General features: G+C 50.0%; 1 protein-coding gene across 2 annotated transcripts in view; it reads left to right on the top strand.

Annotated features, from left to right (window-relative positions):
* Nucleotides 1–25,739, top strand: part of ZHX2 (zinc fingers and homeoboxes 2) — a 124,745-nt gene that overhangs the window by 46,914 nt on the left and 52,092 nt on the right. The window lies entirely within an intron of this gene.

Raw genomic sequence — 25,739 nt, 5'->3', positions numbered from 1 at the left:
ACAGGCTGTGGGGTGAGCACCCTGGGGACTATTCCTTGTGCTGGCCCGTCCTTCACATGACCTTTGTCTATGTAAGAGAAACTTACTCTGAGATTTTGAAATTTATTGTTATTTCTCTGAAAAGAAATAACCAGGCAGGTCCACCTTAGCATTATTATACGGCTGTTCAACAAGATTTGAAGGGTAAAATAATCCCACAATTAAATAAGTTAATGGTTAAATAAATACGCAGTAGAAAGCCTTAAGTCATACAGCAAGTCTATTTAGTCATGTCATTTTTTTTTAAGTGTTAAATGTTCAATGAAAATGCAGGATAAATACTGTATATACAGTTTTTATACAAACACACACACATGGAAATATAGTAGTCCCCCCTTATCCATGGGGGATACGTTCCAAGACCCCCAGTGGATGCTTGAAACCCCAGATAGTAGCAAACCTGATACATAGTATGTTTTTTCCTATAGTAAGGTATGTAGTAAAATTTATGTGAAGGTGGCATTATTAAGTAAAATAAGGTGACCAACACAAGCACTGTGATGCTGTGACATTCGATCTGATAACTGGGACAGCTACTCAGTGACTAACTGGCCGAAAGTGTGTGCAGCGTGGCAATGCTGGACAAAGGGGTGATTCACAAACCTGGCCCCACAAGATTTCATCGCATTACTCAGAATGGCGCGTAATTTAAAACTCATTGTTTATTTCTGGAATTTTCCATGAAATAATTTTGGGCCGTAGGTAACTGAAACCACAGAAAGCAAAACCACAGATCAGGGGGGACTACAATACAGGAAAATGTGAACACAGTCGATCCCTTGGACACAGAATCAAAGATGACTATTTTTCTTCCTTATTCCTAAATGTCCTACAATTGATATACAGTATATATAGTTTTCTGATTATAGACGTTACATGTCGAAGCAGGGAACTGTCATCTGCCCTTGTTTTGTTTTGTTTTCCTTTTTTAAAAATCTCCTCGCTGGAGAACATCGGCTTTGCTGTCGGTGGAACCGTCCGTGTTCTGCCCAGCCAAGCATTCTACTGCTAACGGGACACAGAAGGCTATAGGAGCACCGGTGAAACCTGAACAGCTCCCATCCACCTCACCCGCCGCTCACTCCTCCGGGAGTTCCTCTAAACCCTCCTCGAACTTGTTTATATTTTTAGCTGGGACAGCCTCTCGGGCCCAGAGAGCTCCATGTGTTTTCCACTCTCGGCGTGAAGTCGCTGAGGCCTGCCCAGCGCGTATCCTCAGCTGACCTCCTTCAGATGGTGAGGGGTCCTCCCTGTTTCCTTCTGCCTTTCTGGCACTGAGCAAACCAAATAACAGCGATTACACACGCACTGTAAGCAAAGCACCCTTCCAGACAGCATCGATGTTGTAGGATTGTTGAACGTGGTGCTGGGAGAAACCTCAGAAACCGGTTAGGCCAGTGTTTTCCTAAAAGTCCACATAATGGGAGTCAGTATTTCCAGAAACCAGTGGAAATTGTGCAGTGCCCAGGGTACAGTGGCACCGGCTGCCCAAAAATATCGTGGTGTTTTGTTTTCTTTCCTCTGGGCTGGGATGGGGTAACAATGGTTAGCTTGTTTTGATGAGAAACTCCCACAGTTATATGGATTCTTGGCTATTTTGTTAATGGAGAAACTAATTCATGTGTGAGAGACCATGTTTAAAATGTGGCATGTGGAGAAGGTGGACATGGGTGGGACCCTGCTCATGTGGGCGGGAGAACCCTGGCACACCTGACAGATGGACTCCAGAGCAGCTGCCTGAGCCCAGCCGAGGAGGCTCTGGACCAGAACCAAGTTTTCCAACTCCAAGGCCCTGGCTGTCCCAAAGGCACCTGAGCTGCCTCTCTGTCTAACCCAGGCTCCTGGGAGCTGTTTCCTATACTGAGATGACTTGAGTAGACTTTGAATGTCTGCACGTTCCAACGGTCGTCTTTCTTTCCAGGCTGAGTCCTCGGGCTATAAAATGAGTATTGCCATTGCCTTTCCAGATCCTCCCATCCTGCCTCCCTGTGGAAACACAGACTTCCGGGTTTAGCAGAGTGCAGCGGGAAGGAAGATGGCCTGGGTTCAAATCCTGGCTCCCCCACTCACCGGTCCGTGATCCCGGGTTTAACTTCTCTGAGCATCAGTTTTCCCAACTGTAAAATGGGAATAATGATAGCATCTGCCTGAAAGGGCCCTTGTGAGGACTAACGAATGCAGTGATGAAAATGCTTGTCTTGTGTCTGGCGCCCAGTGCAGGCTTAATAAAGACCAGTTGTCGCCACCGACATCGTTGTTATTGTTGGTTTTCTATGGAAGGGCCAGGGCCAGGACATCATGCCAGCTCTGAACCCATTCTGCTTTGCTGGGCCAGTGGCAGTTACCCCACTGGCTTTATCCTTTAGATAAAAACAGTCCAATAGCTCCTCATTCACCCAGTTCCCATTTCAAAGCAAAGGAGCAAAGCAAGGCCCAGAGGACCCTTGTGACTTGTTCAAGGTCACACAGCTCATGGGGCCAGAGCGGCAGTAAAAGCCTAGAGTTCTTCCGTCTGCACACCTCTTTAATCCTCCAGAGCAGGCAAATAGGACGAACAAAGAAGAAACAAAGAACCAGATCTCAGAAACCCTTGTTGGGATCGCTGAGCACTGACTGCGAGCCTGCCACTCAGTTAGTCTTACATTTAGTAGCTTTAGGTGCTGCTGCAGGTGCTGCTGTGGGTTAAGCTTTGATGCTCCCTGTCTCACTCTCCTCCCTTCCTGCCCATCTAACTGCACTCTGGCAGGAACCCGAGAACCTGGGGTGGTGGGGTGAGTGACAGAGACAGGGGGGCTGGAGAAGATCAAGGAGTTGACTGCTGGTTTGCCACCCTGGTCCCCCCTTGCTCGCTCCAGTGGGACATGGCAGGGATTCTCTGAGGCACCTGCCCACCTGCAAAGCACCTTCCAAGTCACTCAGGCCCCTCTGCCCCGGAGTCTCCCTGCCTGAAGCAACCACTTCCTGCGAATACTTTTGAGATGTCAGCCACCCTGGGGCCACGCAACTGTACCAGCCTCACTTCCTGCCTTCAAGGAGCTCACAAGTGGGGAAGGCAGACACAGGCTGCGAATCAAATCACAGGGGGATTCTAGACCACACAGGGGGTCGGGGGACAGCACTCCAGGCAGATGGCAGCCCCAGCAGGGCACTCAGGTGTGACCTTACTCTCCACGTGGAGCTGAGCTCTTGTTCTCAGTTGCTGTGAGTGTGCTTCTCCCCCTGCTAGACTGTAAGCGTTTCTGGGCCAGAAATTATGACTCCTCCTGCTCCTTTAGTCCCTGAACACGTGGGGCAGGTTGATGGCTTGGAAAGCACCTTCGAATGTATGATTTTATTTGACCTGCTAAGCAGCTTTGATCCCCATTTTACAAATGAGGAAACTGAGGCCTTGAAAGGGTGACATAGTAGCTCAAAGACCCCAGTGGCTGAGCCTAAATGTGCCCTCAGTTCTGAGGTCTGACTCCCAACTCTACCTTTGATATTCTCCTTATGGTCTCCACTGGGAACATGATCACAGATTCAGGGCTTGGCTGTAGGGCCTGTTGCTGAGACACTGAGAAGGAGCAAAGATGTGAGCCTGAGTTCAGCAGAAAGGGCATGGGCTTTGGACGCAGGGCCCCTGGTTCAGGTTCAGTTCCTCCAGGCATGAGTTGTGTGGACTTAGAATAGTCACCCCCCTTTCAGACTCAGATTCCCTGGTTGGAAAATGAGAAGGTTGTAGGATATTCATTCCTTAAATCTGTGGAATGGACCTAGAACCGTGGCCCTCGGTGCTTTCTTCTCGCTCAGCCCCACCAGCTCTACCAGACCTGCACTGCCCAACCCCCTCCCCAGCCATCTCCATCCCTGCCTCACTCCAGCCCTTGTGATTTCCTCTCCCAACAAACCCAACCTCTAGCTTAGTGAATCACGTGGGTAACTTGTTAAAATGCTGACACCCAGAACCTAATGACTCTGAACCCCTGGAGATGGGGCCCAGGAACCTGCATGTCTCCCCTGAATAGCCCCAGGAAATTCTGACCACTAGCCAGACTTGGTGGTTATTGCCTAAGCTCAGTAGTCAAGCTTTAGTGGCCAACTAGCAGGATCACTTTGGGGGCTTGTGAAATGGCGGGGCCTCACCCCCAGAACCGCTGACTCAGTAGCCTAGGGGTAGAGCCCCAAAATTTGCCTTTGCAACAAATGCCCTGGTGATGCAGAGACACCCCCCCCCCCCTTTGAGAACCACTGCCCTCGCTCATTCTCTCAGAGCCCCACTAGCAAACCAGCAAGGGAAGCCTTAACCACAGGCGGTGGAGCAGGCCCGTCAGCGCATGAGCATTTTCACAGAGACCTTAGACATGATTGACGTCATTATGAATCCTGCACAAGACACACCTGCCAGGCCTGTGCACGATGTCTACATCCAATGGTGCCCATTATTATATAGGGTTCACGGATTCAAAAATCGAGGACCTGTGGTCGTCTCAGATGGCACTTCACCACCAGTGCAATCAGAACTTTCTAGAGCAAAGTCCTGGCTATTTCCTTTATCAGCCTCTCTGCCGTCTCAGCCATGAGTGACTGTTATGGGAATTTGAAGCCAGGTTCAGGAAGGGGTCACCATGCAGGTTGGGGATAGTATTTTTGGTTGCAGGAGGTTTTCATTAGTTCCCCACAAATTGTACCCTGTGGGTAGCGGCCTTCCAAAACGGGCTGTCTGGACACAAGACAATTTCCACTTGAAATGGGGACTGGAATTGGGGATTGTTGCATCTACAGTGCTCTGAGATGCTAAGGTAGAAACGATGGTCCGCTGCCACACTGAAGCCCCCGGCCTGGTGGGGTTCTGCCTGGGTTCTGGCCTGGCTAACCTTCTGCTGGCCTGGAAGGCCCTGGAAAAAAACAAAACCGCTGGTGCTGGATCCCAGGGAACATTCACCAGAAAGAAGCAAAGGAGGTTGGGCCATGGCTTACATTTCCCAGCTTCTGGGTGTTCATGAAGGAGCTTTTCCCCTCCAACTCATGGAGATTCATCTCTTAGTAACAAGAAGCTCATTGATGTGTGAAGAAATATGAAACAGAGGAAATACGGGTGGCCATAAGGGCTTTTCCCACACTTAGGTCTTAATTCTCATCACTCACCAACACATACACACACACACACACACACACACACACACACGCTTGTGGTGGTGGTTTTATCCCCGCCTCCCTCTCCCCAGTTAATTTGACATCTGGCAGGGACCTCAGAAAGCCATCTAAGCCAACCTGCCCCTCCTGCAGCATCTCTTGCTTCCTCTACTTGTTTTCCTTCTGCAAAGAAGAGGGAGGAGGCAGGCGGGCAAGAAGGAGCTGCCCTCAGACACCGATCCCTTGGGGAGGCCAGAGGCCTCCACACAGTGGCTTCAGAGAGTTATTCTTTCTGTTGTAAGAGGACAGACATGCATGGGTCCTGGACCAGCTCTGTCCACGGCCCCGAAGGCAGCTTGGTGGCGTCAGCTGACATTGGACTTGGCATTGGAAGTCCACAGCTCTAGCCCAGGAGCTGCCACTGAAACGTGCACCTTCTCCACGCTTCATGTGGCCAGTCTCACCTGCCTGCATCCTCAGGGAGGTTGTCAAAGCAAAGGAGATGATGGCTATAACAGCGTTCCTCAGCCTGAGAGCTGGAATCTCCAGGTGACACTTGACTAATGAAAAACTGAGGCCCAGAGAGAGGAGGTAACTTGCATGAGGTTGCACAGCGAGTTCTGGGCAGAAGAGCAGAACTGGAAGTAGATTGGATATTGTCCTCGTTGTCATTGCTTCCTTTGGTGTGATTGTTTTGCCAGTGGAGAGTGAAGTGACTGGGGAAGTAAGGGGGAAAATTCTCCGGGGATCTCTCCCTCTGGCCAGAGCACCTTCACCAGCTTCTGCACTGGAACACTCTGTCACTAAATGCTGTGTGTCTCTCTCTGTGTCTGTTTCTATTTCTGTTCGTCTGTCTCTCTTACATGCACACAGGCATTTCTTGGTTTAAATAGCAAAAAGGCAATGACTGCTCTTTACAAGAGAAAATTGCACTCTATTTCACTGATGGGGAAACCTATTGGGCATTATGCAGTTTTGCAAGTTAGAATATAGACATGAAAGAATGAAGCTTAAAGTTAAGGAGAATCTACTGCCCAAACTCCTTTGTCTGTGAGGGCTTGGTGGCCTTGTCCTTGCCTATCCCCAATTGTCCCTATTCCTCTCCCACAAATACATAAATTCCTGGTCCCTCTGTTCTCAAACACACATAGGATAGAACCAAAGAACAAGGGTTAATCAAAACAGACCAAAGGGTTGGAACTCTATTTTTCACTAGCTGTGTGACCTTAGGCAAGTTACTTAACCCCTCTGAGCTCCAGCTATCTTGTCCGGATGATACTACTACCTCTTGATGTTGTGGTGAATATTAACAAAGGGAAAGCATAAAAATGCTTAGTACAGGGACCGACACAAAGTAGGAGCTTAACACGTGTTATCTGCTGCTCTTGAAAAATTGGAGAGATAAAGATCACATCCTTCTTCGTATCATTTTCATAAGGGAATTAACTGGTTTATAATTTAAATAAGACCTTACTAGGCCTCTAGCAATCTGAATGCATAGTTAAATCTGATTTTCTGCCCGGGGAAGAACAAACACTGTGTAAGTTTTAAGCACAGCATAGCTGGCTGGGCTGTTATCTCTGGATACTGAGATGTTGTCATGGTAGTTTTCAATACTACCCTGTGCAGGTAATTATCCTTCTATCTGAGAAGCATATAAAATTGCAAACAATAAAAGGTACCAATTCATGAAACTGGAAACCATGAAAACAAGAGTAAAAACACAAAAGCCCAATTATAAATGGGACACCTGCCCAATGCTGCTGCACTTTCTGGGTTTCAAAGCACTTCTCTGTATCCCCAGCCCTGGTGGCCTCACAACCGGGGAGGTGTGATTCTGCCCATTCCACAGGTGAGGACAGAGAGTCTCAGGGGAGAGTGAGCGGGAAAGAAAGGCAGGAGCCCCATCGCTTAGGCCTGGAGGACTTGGTAAAGGAATGTGGATTGTGCTGAGCTCAGTGGGAAGCCTTTGAAGGCTCAAGCAGGAGCGTGTTGTGATCTTGTCTACTTTTTAGACGATCTCTTGGTGGAGGGGAAAGAGCCACGGTGGAACCTGGGAGGCAGCTGTGGAAGTTCACGCAGGAGGGGACCGTAGTGCTCATGAAGATCAGGAGAGGGGACAGGTGCTAAGATGTGGCCAGAAGGTGGCCGACAGGGGACTGGACGTGGACGTGGATGGGAGGGAGAACCAAGGGTGGCTCCCAACCTCCCAGTGGGTTGATGGGTGGCTGATGGTGGGAAAGTCTGCAGAGGAACAGGTTTCAGAGACGGGGGCAGGGAGTCGGGAGATTGATTTGCATTTATTTTTGGAAGGAGGATATGTTTCCCCAAACACTTGGCCTTCTGATGGCAAAGAGCAGGTCGTATTCACTTGCTCCCGGACTCTGAATAAATGCTTTCAGTGAGCCGGGGGAGCTCCAGCCTGTGCCTGGGCAGCCTGTCTGCAAAGAATGCTGCCCCTGGCAAGGCGCTGTGTTCCTTCTGCTGCCAGGGAACCAGGGAACCATTAGTGACCCCTTCTCAGAACGCTGGGCCTGGGACAAGAAACAAACAAAAAACCCCGATGTCCTACCTTCTAAGGTTTCAGGCTCTGGGTAGCTTTTTCTTTTGCCAATCTCCATGGGATCTTTCCTCTGCTAATGTTTGAAAGTGATTCTTTTTTTTTTTTAATGTTGTACTCAGGCCTTAAATAACCTTTACCTCGTGGTGGCTTCTGAGTCGATAAAGCCAGGTGAAATTATAACAGCATCAACAACAATAATAAGCTTTTGTAGAGTGCCATGTAATGAAAAGACCTCTTTTATATATGTTATTTGATTTTAGCCTCAAGAAAATCTCTGAGGTAGACATAGAAGCATAAAACACACTGCAGAATCTTAGAGGGAAGGCCGGGGGGGGGAAAGGGAGTGGGTGGGATGTGATCAACCAAAGCACTTGTATGCATATATGCATAATATGCATAACCCTTGGACACAGACAATAGGGTAGAAAAGAAATGGGGCGGGGCGGGGCCAGCTGGAGGAGGTCAATAGGGAAAAAGGGTGAAGTATGTAATACTTTCAACAATAAAGAAAAAATTTTTTAAAAAAATACTATATTAGCCAATGAATCACCTTTATTGTTTTAAAAAAAAAAAGAGGAGAAAGAAAAATCTCTGAGGTAAGATAGATGCTGTGTTTAGCTCTACAGACAGTTCCCAACTTACGAAGTTTCCACTTAGGACTTTTCCAGTTTATGATGGTGAGAAAGCAATTTGCATTCAGTAGGAACCATACTCTTCAGTTTTGAATCTGGATCTCTTCCCAGATTAGTGATATGCATACAATACCCTCTGGTGATGCTGAGGGTGGCAGCGAGCCATGCCATCAACCCATAGTCTACAGTGTATCCGTTGTGGGATGAGTTTGCCCGAGGATAAACTGATGTACGAGTTCTGAGCACGTTTAAGGTGAGCAAGGCTAAGCTATGATGATGCTCGCTAGGTTCTGTGTATTAAATACATTTTCAACTTGTGATATTTTCAGCGTAAGGATGGGTTTATCAGGTCTAATTCCCACAGTAAGTCTGTATTTGAGTGGCCAAAGAATGTAGTCGCCAAGAGCATGTGAAGTTATGGTGGTGATACCATTCAAAAGACGTAAGCTGCTCAAAACAGGGTTTAGCACGTGCATGTGAGCTGCTGTTCTGATGATGAGTTTCTAGATAGAGAAACTGAGGCGCATTGAAGCTGTGATATGCACACTCAGTGTGGAATCAACTCCAAGTTTGCATACACCTGTGATATTCCTGGATGCCACTCAAAAGGAATCTGTTCCAAGGTGATGCTGGGTTCGATGGGGAGGCTCCTGCCAGGGCTGGGTCCCTGGAAAGTTCTGACCCTGTGGGAGCTTCCCCGCCAGCAGTCTCACACCTCTCCCTTGTAAGTCTGCCTTCCACTCCAGGTGGGTGGAGTGCCCCATGGAGTATGGCTCTGAGCCTCTTGTCTCCTTTCTGCCTCCCGTCCCAGCGCTCCCCTCTACCCATCATCTCACAGTGCTCACCATTCTTTGAAATAGGGTTCAGGCCCCACCTCCACCTTCCTGGTGCCTTTTTCCTATGAGTTTCTGCAACGGAGCTACCCAGGCCCCACAGACAGGCACATGATGCCATCTGCACCAGGTGACTCCTCACGTACGGGTCTTGGTTCCCCCATCGGGTAGAGACAGACCTTGTCTTGTACCTTGTGGCTCTCCATCCTCCGTGTGCTTGGCCCAGGGCCAAGCCCAGAGCAGGTGCCAAGACATACAACTGACTTCTAAAAGTGATAAAAATCATAATCCTCAGAGCCCACTTTTGCAAATGGGTGTATGTGCATCGAGGTCCCCTTGGGAAGCTTACCACTTATTCCAAAGATGGTCTCACACTCAGAACCTCTTAGTTCCCAAGAATAGCCCCCCCCCCCCACCCCCACACACACACCACATTCTTATCCCTGGTGTTGGAAAATCTCTGCACCAGTCACATCCATAGAAGCAGAATGTGACTTCCCTTTGAATACAGGTGTGGGGGGCAGATGCTCAGAATAAGGGGCACTGATGCAGCTTGTCCAGTGGTACTGTTCGCCTCCTAGCCCGACTGAAGACAGCTCTGAAGGAAGGCTTCAAACGTGTCCGGACGAGGCCACCTCACTGAGGTCAATGTCAAAGGTCTGCCGTGGGGACCTCCTTAAAACGACAGATTGCTTTTGGCTGGGTCAGTTCTGTGAGTGGGTTTAAAATCTGTCCTCAAAATACACATTTAGAGGAATGAATAAGTGAGTGAGTGTAGGAGTAACACCTCATGACCTCCTAGCCCAAGCGTGTTTCTGAGAGGCAGAGTGTGTGTCGTGGTGCTTGTGGGGGTAGGGGCTGCTGAAACAGCCCCGGGCCCCAGAGGCCAGGGCCCCGGGAGAGACAGCCCGTTTTGGAAGCAGCCATAACTCTCGTTCCTCTGCCTCTTGCCTTCCCTCACAGGCCCCCAAATTTATTTCAGCCCAGCAGCTCCCTCCACTGACCTGAATTTAATTATTTTATTCACCTCCCCCTTCCCTCGATTCCCACCCCCAAGCCCTAAATTCTCCTCGTTGAGTGTCCCAAGAACGTGTGTGGGAAGAGGCAGGGGCTGTATTCACAGGCCCCTGTGTCCAGGGTCCCACAGCGGCTCTCTGTTAAAATGATGATCTGACAAAGCCTGGGGTTGGGGGAGTGAACAGGATGTTTTCCCCAGAAGCCCAGTTTTCTGTTTCCCCAGTAAAATATTTTCCTGGGCATCCGAGAGAGAGGAAACGGACAATTTCTGTTTCTTCAGAGACCAATTTTAGCCCCTGGCAGAGGTTCAGGGGCGGCCAGCGACCCGCCCCCAGCTCCGCTCACTCAGTCCGCGTGGCCGGGGTGGGCTGGAGCCAAGAGATTCTCAGTGTCACGCAAAGGGGAGGTGCTTTTGAAATCCAGGCATGCGCAGTGCCTGAGTGAGTGTGATGAATCCCGAGGTGCCATTGAAATCTGTTTACCGAGGCCACTATCCGAGTGGGGTCTCTTCGTGGCCACATGCATGTGGGCACCAGATCAGGTAGAATTCCCAGCAAAGCCGTGGATCTAAGGGTGGCTGCCAAGAAGCAGTGGAGTGGCTGGACAAGGGCCTTTCTGAGTTTTTCCGAGTGGAGAGGCGGGCATGGAGAGTGAGAAAGACATCTGGCCTCGCTGCTAGGGAGCGTGGTGCTGCCATTCACCAGCTCGTTCCTCGGGTGACCTTGAGTCTGATCTCCATGTCTTCACTGGTTAACAACACCTGCCTGCTGGGTGAGCCGCTCTGGAGCCGGAAGTTTACCAGCTCTGCTGCTTGCTTGCTGTGTGACTTCGGGCAAGTTACTTCACCTCTCTGTTTCTGATTTTCCTTGTTGTATTATTTTCATATGGCTACTATAACAAATGACCATAACCCTGGTGGCTTGAAACAGTAGAAACTTAATCGCTCACCATTCTGGAGGCCGGAAGTCCGAAGTCAAGTGTCCACAGGGCCCTGCTCCCTCTGGAGGCGAGTCTAAGGGGAAAACCCTTCCTGCTTCTTCAGCTTCCAGAGGCTGTTGGCCTCCCTTGCAGCTACATCACTCCACTCTCTGCCTCTGTCTTCACATCATTTCCTCTGTCTGTGTGTTTCTCCCCAGGGTGTCTCCCCTGAGAACACTTGTCATTGGATGTAGGGCCCATCTGGATAACCCAGGGTGATCTCATCTTGAGATCCTTAAGTGCACCTGCAAAGACTCTTTCTCAATCAGGTCACCTTCACAGGTTCTGGGGAGTCAGATATGGACATATTATTGGGGGGGGGGGGGGCACTGTTCAACCAGGTGACTCCTATACTATGCTCGTCTATCTAATAGGGATGATAATGGTGCCTACCTCATTGTGGAGATTCCATGAGCTCATATGTCTAAAGTCCTTCGAGTAGAGCCCAGCACAGAGTATACACTCAACGTTTGCTCTTCTCATAATCCTCACTAGCCATCATTTCATACTCACCATCACCTTCATCATCATCGTAGCTAGCTTTTGTGTAGAAGTTTCCCAAGCTCACCATATCTAAAATTAGCTCTTGACTCTGTCTTCACCAGCCATGTCAAGAGGCACTGCTCTTTATGCCATCCTTGAGATCATGCTGGTTTCTTCTTTTTCTTGCACACTCCATTCCGTCTGTAAATCTTGTCTGTCCTGTCTTCAGAATAGATCCCCAATCTGACCACCACCTTCCGGGACCACCATGTTGCACCCCTCCAGGGGGTGCCCTACCCATTTGGGTGGATGTGAGTGGCACCTCTGGAGTTAACATGCACAGCGCAGGCTCAAGTGGCCACTTTGGTGGGGCTGCTGCATCTCCCAACTCTGTCACTCCACTCCAGTTTGCATCCTGTCATCTGTCACATGGCTGTTGCGGTAGCCATGGGCTGTCCTCTGGGCTCACCTCTCACCCACCGCTCCTCCCCTGCACTGCATGTTTCACACGCCCCAGGACCCTGCTCTCCTCACAGCTACTTTTTCTAAACATAAGCCAGGTTCTGTCACTTTCCTGTCCCAAACCCTCTGCTGGTTCCCTATCTCACTCAGAGTAAAAGCCAGAGCCTCCATGGTACCCACACGGCCCACATGATCACCCACATGATCACCATCCCAGCTGCCACCTGGCCTTTTCGCTCAGCCTTGAACCCCACCCACACCCACTGACATTCACACTTGCTGTTTCCTCAGCCTGGAATACTTCCGCCAGCTGCCTTTGTGGTTTTCTCCCTCGTTTCTTCCAGTTTCTGCCTCAAATACGTTCCATCAAAGAGGCCTTGACCACCATTAGGCCATAGCTAAACCAGCACCCCTAAGATCTCCACCCTCCATTTCTTCTTCAGAGCACAGATGGCTACTGGTCATGGTGTGTGTGTTTGTGTGTGGAATTGTCTGCTTTCCCCATCTCATTCATCTCCGTGGAGGGAGGGACACTGTTTGGGTGGCCGCTGCTGTCCTCGGTACCTGGCGTGTCTTAGGCACCAGGTAAACATTTCCCGGATGAGGGAATTATTTCGGGCAGGCTCTGGCTTTGTAGGCATGACCCCAGCTCTCCCAACAACCCACGATGTTGGTGTTGTGTTGTCATATCCTCATTTGTGGGGGGGTGCAGAGACAGTCATAAATCTGCCCTGGCTCCCCAGCCAGTGAGTGGTGGCGAAGGGATTTGAACTAACCAGTTTAACTCCAGAAACCACATTGTGAGTCGCCAGCTATGATGACGCAGAAATGAAAGACTGTAGGTGAGACCTGTGAACGTGGAAATGTGGTGCACGAAAGTACCAGAGCGACTGTCACCGTGCCCATGACATCTAAGCAGGTGGCTCCTGAATTGATGGCTCTGAATTGATTTGGGTATCCTTCCTGTTTAATTTTTAAAACTTGGGGAACTATTTGTGCTGCCTCCCTAGATGATGCATCGCGAGGTGGTAAGGAAGGAGTCTAGGAAGCGGTGTTGCTCTATTCAGTTACTCTCGGATCAGGTGGCTGGGAATGCTCCAGGAATGGGTCGCGCAGGAATGCGGTCTTTACTCCAAAAACAGCTCAGTCCATGTTTCAACCTTTAGCAAACATAGCGTATTGATTAGAATCAAATATTTCAGTGTGGGGCCGTGCAAAGAGTACAAGGCGGAGTCAAAAGATGCATATTCCCACATCTACCTCTAGACTACTCTATGGCCTTAAATAATAACTCCTATTGTTATGAGGTGCGAGGCACATTACAGGTGCTTTATACTTATTAACTCATCTAATCCCCCAAACCACTCTGGGGAGTCAGTACTCATCAACCCCAGGTAATTCTAGTCACAGAGACACAGAGATGTCAAGTAACTTAGCCAAAGTCACACAGCTAATAACCGGGTGTGAACTCAGGCTGTCTGTCTCCTGAGGACCACTCTCTTTCGTGACTCTCAGCTTCATGGGTAAATGGGGGGAGATTGCATTCAATCTTATTTTCCAGCTTGAAAACTCTACGCTTTTGAGGATGAGAATCTGGGAGCAGTTTTGAGTCATTGGTGTGAATGCAAAGAGTGGGTGGCCGTGGCTGGGTGGCTCAGTTGGTTGTAGTGTCATCCAGTAAACCAAAAGGTTGTGGGTTCCATCCCCAGTTGGTATGTGTATGTGTATGAGAAGCAGCCAATCAATGTTTCTCTCACATTGATCTCTCTCTCTCTCTCTCTCTCTCTCTCTCTCTACCCTCCCTCCCCCTTAATCAATGAACATATACTTGGGTGAGGATTAACAAGATGTGTCGGCGACTGGGGTGCAGCAGGGCTGAGGCAAGGATATCAGAGGAAAGGTCCAAGATGGGGACTGTCTTCCTGTCAAGTTCATGCTTGCATCTTGCTGTCTTGTTCTTTGCTAATTTTCTTGCCTCAATGGTTTGCAGGCACAAGAGCCTGCAGGTACATATCTACACCCCCACCCCACCCCCAGACATCTTTCCCTTCTGTGTAGGAAAAGGAAAATGAAACCCTTACAGTGGCCTGGTATTTCGTAACTTCAAAAGTACCTTCCTGTCTCTTTTTACGCTTAATTCACACAGGAACCTCGTGTGGACAGGAGGGAGAGCCCCATTTTACAGAGGAGGAAACGGAGAGGTTGAGAAGGCTGATCTTAAGGTCACAGCCCCTCCTGCCTCCTACAAGTGTTTCCTGGGTTCTTCCTTAGGGTTTCTCTTACTTCACTGGAGCAATCTTAGTGACTGGGCCTTTGACGGCCCCCAGCCACCTCCCACACCACTGAATGGTAATACATACACATCATAATGATAGCTATCCTAGATCGAGTGCCTCCGATGAGCCAGGAACTGTGCTAGGGGCTTTTCACATTTTATTTCCTTCTAATCCCCAGAGTACCCCTTTGAGATAGATAGTATTAACTAAGATGCCCATTTTATAGATGGGAAGCCAGATGCCACACAGCCCCAAGCAAGGGTGCATATAGTCACACAGCTAGAAAGTGATAATCAACATGTTAACTCACATCGTCTGGTGTCCCCTCCCTGGTTTAAGCCTCTGGGGTTCCTGGTCATGACTCCCGGACAACAATGTCCATACTCTTGGAGTGGTGTGCGAGCCCCCTGTGCCCTCTGCCTGGCCCGTCCACCACGTCCTAGTTGTACATCTTTCACTCTAGCCACACACAACCACCCACAGCTCCCTGCTTAGGCCACTCTCTTCCTCTGGTCCCTTTGCTCACCTCCTTGGAATGCACACTCCCTCTCACCCACCCTTCATGGACCAGGCCAAAGCCACCTCCTCCATGCAGCCTCCTCTGATCTGACATGGCCCGCACCCTTCTCCCCGCCCCACTGTCACTCTGCCCCAGGGCACCCTGTACAGCTCACAGAGAGTCACCGGCACCTGACACAGCCTATGGAACTGAGGACAGCAGGGAGCCGTGCTGTGTGTGGAAGAGTTGGAGAGCATGTGCCCTGCCTGAGGGCATTTTGATTCCTCATTTTTTAAAACATTGTGCCAGCCCAGCAGAACAACTGTGTGGCTGGTGTTTGAACCACGAGCCACCAGGTCTAGACTCTTTGGAGCACCTCAAATTCTTGTTCGTGTCTACAGTTAGTGCTTAAATGAGAGAGGGAAGGAGATGAGGCAGGGAGAGAATTTATCTTCCTATACTTGGCAATTAAGCTTCCATAAAACATGGTGTATTCATGTGCTTGAGCTGCCGTAACAAAATACCATAGACTGGTCAGCTTAAACAACAGAAATTTATTTTCTCATGGTCCCGGAGGCTGGAAGTCTAAGATCAAGGTTCTAGCCAGTTCTGTTCCTGGTGAGGACTCTTCCTCACTTGCAGACAGCCACCTTCTTACCATGTCCTCCCATGGCCTTTCTTCAGTATACATTCCTTAGCAGGAAGGAAGGGAGGGGGAGGGAGCAAGAGAGTGCACTCTGTTGTCTCTTTGATTAAGGACACTAATTCTAGGGGATCAGGGCCCCACCCTTATGACCTCATTTCATCTTAAATTGTTCCCTTACCGGTCTCTTCTCCAAATGCAACTACACTGAGGGTTCGGGCTTCAACATGTGAATTTTGGAGGGATAGACATTCAGTCCATAACACATGGCATTCCAGATCATTTGATCCACAGGTATTTCCTGTGTCCTTAAAATGGGAATTCCAAACACATTGAGGGCAAGCAGCAGAGTCCAGTGGTCAAAGGCATCAGTTTTTCTATCAGACAAATTCAAGTTTGACTCCTACCTCTGCCACTCACTCACCACATGGCCTTAGACAACCTACTCAACTTCTCTGAGCCTCGGATTCCTCGCTGTGAAATGGGGACAATGACACCCACCACACAGGGTTTGGGTGAGGATTACGTGAGATGAACGCACATCCACAGTGCCTGGCACACTCATTCCTGCACTTGAGGGACATTTATTGAGCACACAGTTGGTGCTGGGCACTCTGCTGGGTGCTGGGAAGCTGGTGGTGAGCTGGATGGAGCTGATCTCTTATCCGCTTTCCTCCTGGAGGAGCCAGTTAACAAACAAGTAAATATGTCATCCAATAACAAGTCCATAATTCGAGAATAGGACATGGGCTGTCTTTCCTTTAGGGTATGAAACAGGTGGTGAAATAGGTGGTGCAATAGAGGGCAGAAGAGGAGGAAAGGCCTCACTGGGGAGGTGACTTTAACCAGAAGATGGAGACAGTCTTCTCGGTGGGGGACAGGAAGTGCCATGGCCTGCAGGTGGGCACACTCAGTGCCCCCACAAGCTGAGAATAGTGATTGGGATTGTTACCGCACATGGTGCCACCCTCGGGGTCCCACCACCCTGTGGGGGACACAGGACCTCTGCACAGCCCTCCAGGGGATGGGCCCAGCTTCCTGGGCTTTCGGGGGAGAGCAGGAGGGCCGTGGAGCTGGCTGAGGGAGGAGGAGGGTGGAGGATGTGTAGGGAGGAAGACAAGCATTCCAGAGGGTGGGGGAATTTGGTTGGAAAGCCTGGTATCTGGGGGCCTTCGAAGACCGCCCAGGCTCCAGCCAGTTCTGAAGGTGATGTCAGGCCAGGGGCCTAGGCGCCATTTGGGTGGCTTCAGCATGAGTTGGCCAGGGCAGCCACAGCCTCCATTGTCACGGCGGGTGGGCAGGGTATCAGTTGGAGAGAATGTGCTCCCCACTCAAGATGTAAGACCCTGGGCGGAAATCCAGCCGTGAGTCACACCAGATGTACCTCTTATCGGGGAAAGCCAGGGCCGCAGTCACGGTCATGGTTTCCTGGAAACTTCCTGAGTGGGGGACGAGGGGCTGTCCTCACCCACGTGCCAGCCACACTGAGTGGGGAGCCTGCTGGGTGGGCTGGGCCCAGGTTGGAGACCCTGGAGCTGCACCTCTCAGGGTCTGTGGCTGAGCCTTCCAGGGCCCTGGGGGAGTAGAAGCCTGATTGCCATGGACATATGTGGGGTGCTCCCTCCCACAGCCTGCCTGGAACTTCCTGGACGGCTGACGGGGGTCAGCATGCCCCCAGAGGTGCAGGTATGGGAAAAGCAGCCAGCCAGGGAGGTGGGACCCATGAGTCTTTGTCCTGCAGACTGGATTTCAAATCCATGGACGTTCACTAACACAGCCTCTCTGACCCGTGGTTATCTCAGCTACAGAGTGATGGGATGAATGGGGAGCTCTCCAAGTTCCGCCCTGCTGGAACATCTGGGCACTTCCTTCATTTTTCTCCCCATAGATCGGAGGAGGCCCCAGAGTGGAGGCTGGCTCAGAGCCAGCCCAGGTGGAGGTGGGTCCGGAGCCCCTGAGCTGGCCAGATCTGCACCCCTCCCCTCTTGCTCTGTTGTCCTGCCTCTCTCCCCCATCTTTTAGTTCCCCGATGCCTCTTTTCCTCTTTCCCCTCTGCCTGTGCTCCTCACCTGCCATACATGGAGGTTCAGCCACCCCAAGGATGATGTTCCCACCTGAAGTGGGAGGGTCCCAAATCAGAACCAAAATGGGAACTCCCAGGGCCACCGGCCACCTGTGTGTACTCACTGGTGTTAAGCAGGCAGGACCTCCTCTGGCCATCTCCTGTCTGAATCCTACACATCCTCTAATCCAGCTTAAATGGCACCTCCACCAGGAAGCCCTTCCAGATCACTCCATAGTCATCGCCTTACCAAGCCATCCCCATCCCTGCCACCTCAGAATCCTGCTGTTGGCATTTCCACTTACTTTTATTGTAAATAGCTGTGCATACTAGTACATCATAGCTCCTTTATGCAATTTCAAACTCATGGGCAAGCTAACCAGTCGGCCCCATTTCTCCCCTGCCTACCACCACCTCCCCTTCGACATCTGGTGCAGAGTTTGTATTCTAAGTGTTAGAGAGAGATTTGTGGAATGAGTGGAGTTTTCTTCTGTGCAGAAGGATTCCTTCCTTTTTGAACAAATGGCCAGGTGTATACGAACATCTGTTCTAGAGCTGCACAGGGCTGAATCTGAGCTCCACCGCCCACACACTGTGGAACCTTGGCCAGGTTACTTAACACTTGTGTGACTCAGTTTCCCCCCTTGTAAAATGAGGATAAATCATAATCACCTAACATGGCGGCTGTGAAGATTAAATGAGTCTAATGCATGTAACGTGCTTGAGATAGTGCCCAGGATGGACTTGAGTCAGTAAATGAAGTTGTTCATTTTTGGCGATCCTACATGCAAATTTAAAAGAAAAGATTTTTTATTCACGGCCTTGCACAATTCAACTTTGGCTTTAGGTAGCTGCCAGATCCTTTCCAATCCTTGAGTTCATTGAAGCTGCCTCAAGTTCACTGCTGACTGCAGAGTCCCCCTTACCCCCCCCCCCCCCCCACACACACACACACACACTCCATACTCCTGCTTGGAGCAGGGGGCAGGGAAGGGAGAGATGACATCCATGTCCCTGGTGAGCTGCTCGCCAGCCTGGGACCAACCGCCACATCGTGTTCTTACTCAATTCATGTGACTCGACAAATTTGGAATGTGTTGGAGAGAGGTTTTTTCCAGCTATGAGTCAGTACATTTCTGCTCTCAAACACACACACACACACACACACATACACACACACACACACTTTTTTAAAGAAAAAGAGTTTAGCGAGAATCATTTATGAGTGCAAAGTGGAAATCTCTGGAAATTTTATTTTGACCCTGAAGGCAAGTAATACTTAACACATTTAAGAAAGGGTTCAGAACAGGATGCCATAGAGGAAAAACACAGCTAGCTGCCTTTTCCTTCTGTATTCACAGCCACTGTGTTCCACTGGGAGGGTCCAATGTACATGGGTTTATTATTCAGCACCTCCTGGATACCCAGGTTTGTGCTAAACATGGGTGGGGAAATAAGAGATGTGTGGAAGCATGGAAGCAGAAACAACATTTATTAAGCAACTATTATGTGCCAGATAATCATGGGGCGGGGGGGGGGGGGGGGGGGGGGCGGGACATGTCCCAGGTTGAAAAAGCAATGTGGAGGGAAATGGGACAATTCTATTCAGACACTCAGGTTCAAGCCCCAGGACCCAACTTTTATAATGTTATTTAATCCCCATCACATCCTGTTTTGTGGAGGACAGAACTAAAGCCCAGAGAGGATAAATATTCTGTCTGCGGACACCAAGCTCTTGAGTAGTAGCAACCACGTTCTAAACTGGGTCGGGCAGTCTCCCTGTGGTAAAGAAATTGTGGTTGAATAAATGTCCCTGGAAGCTACGTAGGAGCTGAATTTCCCACCAAGGAGGGAGGCAGACACACCCATTTGGGGGCATATGTCCGCCCATCCTAACCTGCTACAACTTTCTCGCAGACCAGTCTCTTCAGCCTCCATCTGCAACTGGCTTTTGAGTCCTGCCCGTTAGGGATTAGGGATTATGAAAAACTTGATTCTCATCCAGGTTGATCCTCTCTTTGCTGTTGTTTATTTTAAAGAAAGAAACCACTGCCCGCCCAGAGGGCTTATGTTTCCAGCTCACTTACGTCTCTTTTGCAAGGGCTCGTTTTCATAGATTCCCGATCTCCAGGGAGCTGTGTCTTTCCCTCCGAAACATGATCTGTAATCAAAGGTGCATTCATCCCCGCACATCTGCCAGCAGCCGTGCTGGAGCCAGGGCTCCTGGGGACTGATGGGGGCTCAGGCCAGGTGCCCGGGGAGAATGTTTCCCTGTACACATCAGATTGCCCTGTGGTTGCCCTTTGTAAAGATGGCAGGGGCCCAGGCGTGGCTTCTCAGATTGCTGGGAGACATGAAGGGGGCCTAGGGTAATGGATAGATTCCGCCATCCATTCAACAAATACTTTTGAGGGCCACCATGTGCTGGCAACTACAGACCCAAGACTTCCCATCACTCCCAGGTAAAGACCTAACTTCTTGAAAAGCCTGAAAGTCCCTAGGTCTGGCCTTTGCTCTTTCTCTGGCCACCTTCCATTGTCGTGTCCACCTTGGCCCCTCCCACCACAGTCCTGCACACCCTTTCTCTGGCTTTCTCAGCTCTTCCCCTCTTTGCTTGTTTTGCTGCTGCTTCTTTCAGGTCCTCCCACACCCACCTGCTGTACCCCCGTGGGCCTGTCCTGGCAATCTTGCCACCATTACATGAGCTTCAGTTAGCGCAATAATATCATTGAAGTCTTTTGTCTCCTATCCAAGTGCAAGGGCAGGGCTCACCTTATCTCCCCAATGCATGGCCCATAGTCAGTGCCCCCTGAGTTGTTGGAAGGATGAAGAGACAGCAGTGAGCAAAACAGACACAGCCCTGCCCGGTGCTGGGCACATCTCCAGCGTGTTGATTGTACTTGACAATTCTGAGGGGGCAGTGTTTGGAAATAAATTCAGATCAATTCTAGAGTAGAATTCGTTGTTCTCATTCAAGACGTCAGGCTGCACCCACACACCCCAGGGAGGTTATAAACTTAGCCTCCTCTGTACACGTTGGGAGTCTTAGTGGAAGAGTAGGTGGTGTTGGTGGGAGAGATGGCCCAGTTTCCAGCCACTCCAGTCCTGAAGCCGGTGTATAAGCAGCCGTGTCCGGGAAGAATGGAAAGACTATACTCGATCAGCCCAGAGTTCTAACCCTAGTGCTGGACTTTCTACTCCTCTGACACTGGCCAGTTTATTTGACCACTCCAAGTATCAGACTTGCCACCTGTAAAATGGGTATATGAATACCTGCTCCTCAGAGTTGATGTGAGAAAAAAAGATAAGACACGAGGACCCAGTCCAGTGCCTGACACAGAGCGAGGACTCAGGAAGTGGTGGCCATTGTGTTAGTCATTCATTAGTGATTTTTTTTTTTTTAATGTTAGTGATTTTTTTTCTGTCTGTTGTTGGTGACTAAGGTAAAACATTTTCTGGAGCAAAGACGGGCAACATAAGACTACACTTCTGGATTGCAGAATGATGGCTCCCCAGAGTGTCTTTTAGCTTTTCACCTTCTTTTAACTTGACCTTCCCTCCTTTTGTCCAGTCACTCCCTCCCTGTACTCCACGATTGCTCTCCCGTCAGTGCGAGGCCATCAGCCCAGGACACAGTGACATGCTTACCAAACCCTGAGTTTCTTAGTCATCTGAGAAATGTTTGCTGAACATGGAATGGAATAAACTGTCTAGAAATTTGATAAGCTTAACATGGGCTCAAAGGGAATAAGGGAGCCTGTAGGGAGAATCCTACTGGGAATTTGCTCCATCTGCCCAGCACTTTCTGGGGACCAGGGGTCCTGAGCCAGGGAAGATGTGAAATGTGTGCACATTTAAAGCTGGAAGGGCACTGAAGTGTCCTGTGATTCATTGATAACACTCATCACGAGAGCTGCTGTTTCTATATACGGAACTGTGTTGGGCACCACGACGCTGGTCCCTCATGCAGCCCAAGGAGGCAGGTTCTGTTTAGAACCCCACTTGGCTGACAAGGAAACCAAGGTCCCAAGGAGAGAAGTGATCAGTGTGAGGGCACAGAAGATGCTAGAGCCCCAGGACCACACTCAACTCAGACATCCCGTCTCCAAGACCAGTACCCTTTCCCCCACACTGGTTAGGACCAAGGGTTTAATGGATGGTGCTGGGTTCGAGAGTAAATGGAGAAATAGAATCAATTCAATGGGACTCCCCAGCTCTGAGAATAATTCACACTGGCCAAGTCACTCTACGTCTCTGTGCTCAAGAAGAAGCACATAGTCAATTGAGGATAGTTAAGTATTATCAATAACTAATGGCCCAGGGCATAAAATTCATGCATGGGGCAGGGGGTGTCCCTCAGCCCGGCCTACACCCTCTCCAATCTGGGACCCCTCAGGGTTCAGGCCTAAACCAGCAGTCAGACATCCCTCTCACAATCCGGGACTGCTGGCTCCTAACCGCTCACCTGTCTGCCTGCCTGATTGCCCCTATCTGTTTCTGCCTGCCAGCCTGATCGCCCCCTAACCACTCCCCTGCCAGCCTGATTGACAACTAAATGCTCCCCTGCTGGCCTGATCATCCCACTGCTCCCCTGCTGGCCTGATCATCCCTAACTGCCCTCCCCTGCCAGCCCGATTGCCCCCAAATCCCCTCCCCTGCTGGCCCAATAGCCCTCAACTGCCCTCCCCTGCTGGCCCAATCACCCCCAACTGCCCTCCCCTGCCAGCCTGGTTGCCCCCAACTGCCCTCCCCTACTGGCCATCTTGTGTTGGCCATCTTGTGTCAGCCATCTGTGGTGGCCATCTTGTGATGACCTGAGGGTGGCCATCTTGTGGCGACGTGAGGGCATCACTCAAGGGCGCAAGGACCACCTAGGCTTTTATTAGTATAGATAATAGTAAGTAACATACCTGCTTATATGATTCTAAGAACTTTCTAAGTTATCTCCCTCAGTCCTACAGGGTAAATCGGGGTTAATTAGGGGAAGAGGGAGGACAGAGCATTGAAAAGAGGGAGTAGGACATCATAGCTACACAGTGATTTCAAGAAACTTAGCACATGGTGAGCCCAGAACACAGCAGGGCAAGGTGAGGTGGAGAGAGATGAGCAGGGCTTGGAGGCTCCTGGGTAAGGAGTGTGGTCTTCATCCTGAGACAGATGAGGCATCTGTTAGCTGCTTCCGCCTGTACCCCTCTGTACACATTGTCCTGTCTCACACTCAGTCTATTATTTGTCTTTCTCCTTTTTCATACCATGAACTCCTAAGGGTAGGGACTGGGTCTTATTTATTTATGTCTATCTGGTGCTTAGCACAGAAACAGGTACATACGGGTACTCAAATGATTGTTAATCAAATATGTAACATAGTATTTAATATTTAACACTATTAACATGTTCAATATTTAATAACCATATATATTATGCATTATTATGTAGTTATTAGTACCTATAATAACATTTCCATTGTGTAAGCATTTCCACTAAATAATGATATATGCATTCCTGTAGAAACTTGCATTCAGAAAAATGGAAAAATCATAGCACTTTTGGGGGGCCATTGGGGTGCAGCAGAGCCTCACAATTCATGCGACAGTCTAATGAAGCACAGTCCTAGTGATGGTATTGGCACAGTTCAAAGGGCATGCTAAAATTTGAATTTAAAAAACCACACAGCAATTTAGGACCTGAGTAACCATAGGGCTATGTTTTCAAAACCAAAAGGGGGTTGTTGGTGGAGGGACTCGAGCAGGGTTGAGGCTGCGTGCCATAGAGGCAGAAGGGGACAGGCATCCCTTCTGGAAGTTCAGGAGGGAGAGCAGTTGCAGGTTTGGCCAAAATGTACAGGGAGGCCTGAGCCAGCCCAGGGGCTTCGCTCAAAGATCAGGGAGAACTGAGAGCTTCCGAGACAGAGCAGGTGGCCCTGCGGGCCGAAGGCAGGAGCTTGGAGCAAGTGGGTGTCTGCAGCGAGGAGTCCTCTGTCGCTTGCTGTATTTCACATCCAGCTGTTGTCGCTTGGTGATGCCTATGAACCAGTGCAACCTCCACATTTTATTGACATCTTTCCCCCGTGTACCTATGTGCACTCCTCTGTCTTGTAGAAGCAAGTGAAGTAGAAAGAACCATATGTAGTATAACCCTGACTCAGGTAAACCAAGAATGCCTGCTGGCCAGTTTACATCCAGAAAGGTACAGTCACACTCCCCATGTGGGCTGCGGACCGCTTTCCTCTTCGTCCATGAGTCCGTTCAGTAAACTCATGCAGTTAGAATTAGAGCAAGACCATATCGTTGGGTGACACTGAGCAAGGGCACCATGGACCTGTGATGAGATCTCTTTCCCCATCAGGAGCAGCTGAGCTCACACCTCGGGACTTGGAGTCAGAGGACCTCAACTCCAGCCTGCCCCAAAGCTGTGTGACTGCAGGAAAACCACTTACCCTCTCTGTGCCTCAGTTTTCTCAATGGCAAAATAGTACTAGTGACATTCCCCAAGTCCTTTTAAGGAGCCGATTAGCTAGTGCCGTGGTCGGCAAACTGCGGCTCGCGAGCCACATGCGGCTCTTTGGCCCCTTGAGTGTGGCTCTTCCACAAAATACCACGTGCGGGTACGAGTACAGTGCGATTGAAACTTCGTGGCCCATGCGCAGAAGTCGGTTTTCGGCCTGGGCGAGTCTATTTTGAATAAGTACTGTTGATATTTGGCTCTGTTGACTAATGAGTTTGCCGACCACTGAGCTAGTGGATGAAAAGCTCTTCCTAGACTATAAAGGGTTTGCAGAGTATTGTCAAGTCAGTGCCTAGAACATCCAGGTTTGCTTGTCTCCTGGAGTACTTTCTCCCCCTCGATGGTCAGTTCTAAGGGCAGTGGATAAGAGAGCTAAACTCCTTGGACCTGAGGTATATTAATCACTGGGATTAAATGCAGAAGCTTCAATTTCCCTGCAGGATGGAGGCTCAGAACTTCTGTCTGGCCTTTGGCAAAAGTGAGGAGTTGGGGAAACCTGCCTCCAGTATCCAGGGCCCTTCTCTCTGAGTTCCCTCTAGTACACCTTAGACCAGCGGTTCTCAACCTGTGGGCCGCGACCCTTTGGGGGTCAAACGACCCTTTCACAGGGGTTGCCTAAGACCATCGGAAAACACATATATAATTACATATTGTTTTTGTGATTAATCACTATGCTTTAATTATGCTCAATTTGTAACAATGAAATTGGGGGTCACCACAACATGAGGAACTGTATTAAAGGGTCGCGGCATTAGGAAGGTTGAGAATCACTGCCCTAGACCCTCCCTCTCCAGGGCCTGAGACCATCCACCCACTCCTGGCTGAGTGTCCTTCCCACGGCCACTCCCCCCAATGCCAGGCTTGCCTGCCCCTTCACCCTCTCATTTTACTTCCCCTCAACAGTGCGGACAGAGGGACACCAGCTTGGGAATCACATGAACTTGGGTTTGAATGGGCTCTACGTCTTACCGGCGCTAAAACCACAGTGGCCACGTTCTGGCTCCTTCCAGCCCATTTCCTCACCTGGGGAACGGCCTCGACTTCCTGACTCACTGCCTGACTTCCCTCCTTCCATGATTAGGAGAACAAATGAGCCCTCTCCGACTTTAATGTGCCCAGGAATCACCTGGGCAGCTTGTGAAGAAGCAGGTTCCGATTCCGCAGGGCTGGGCGGGGCCTGAGAACCGGCCTCTCCAACAAGCTCCTGGGTGATGTGAATTGACCCGCATAGCCAGAGCGCTAATACAGATCAGATGCAGGGCACCTCGCGCATGGGGAGCCACTCAGTCAATAGAAGTTATTGCCATTGGGGTGATTCCCCCCAACTCAAAAAGTTCTCCTTTGAGAACAGGGATAGATGAATGGAAAAACCTCTGTTCACCTCTGCATTCTTAGGGCAACAAGAAAAAACAAGTTTTGCTCTAGGAACGGGCTGGGTGTGGGGAGTGAGAAGACTAGCTCCCCGCAGCTCACCTGCACCCCTGCTCCTGAGCACACGTGCGCTGCAGGCGGGCCTCTGCCTCTGCAGAAATCTCCGGGCTCAGGCCTCAACTTGCCACGCGGGAGCGCATCCTCCGAGCGAGTGAGCGGCACACGCCTCGCTCCTCCGGCTCCGGCTCTCGCGGGGAGTTTTCAA

The sequence above is a fragment of the Myotis yumanensis genome, unplaced genomic scaffold, assembly GCF_028538775.1.
Source record: "Myotis yumanensis isolate MYYU_CA2020_CCGP unplaced genomic scaffold, mMyoYum1.0.hap1 SCAF_15, whole genome shotgun sequence".
NCBI lineage: Eukaryota > Metazoa > Chordata > Mammalia > Chiroptera > Vespertilionidae > Myotis > Myotis yumanensis.
This window is presented reverse-complemented; position numbering and strand designations above follow the sequence as displayed.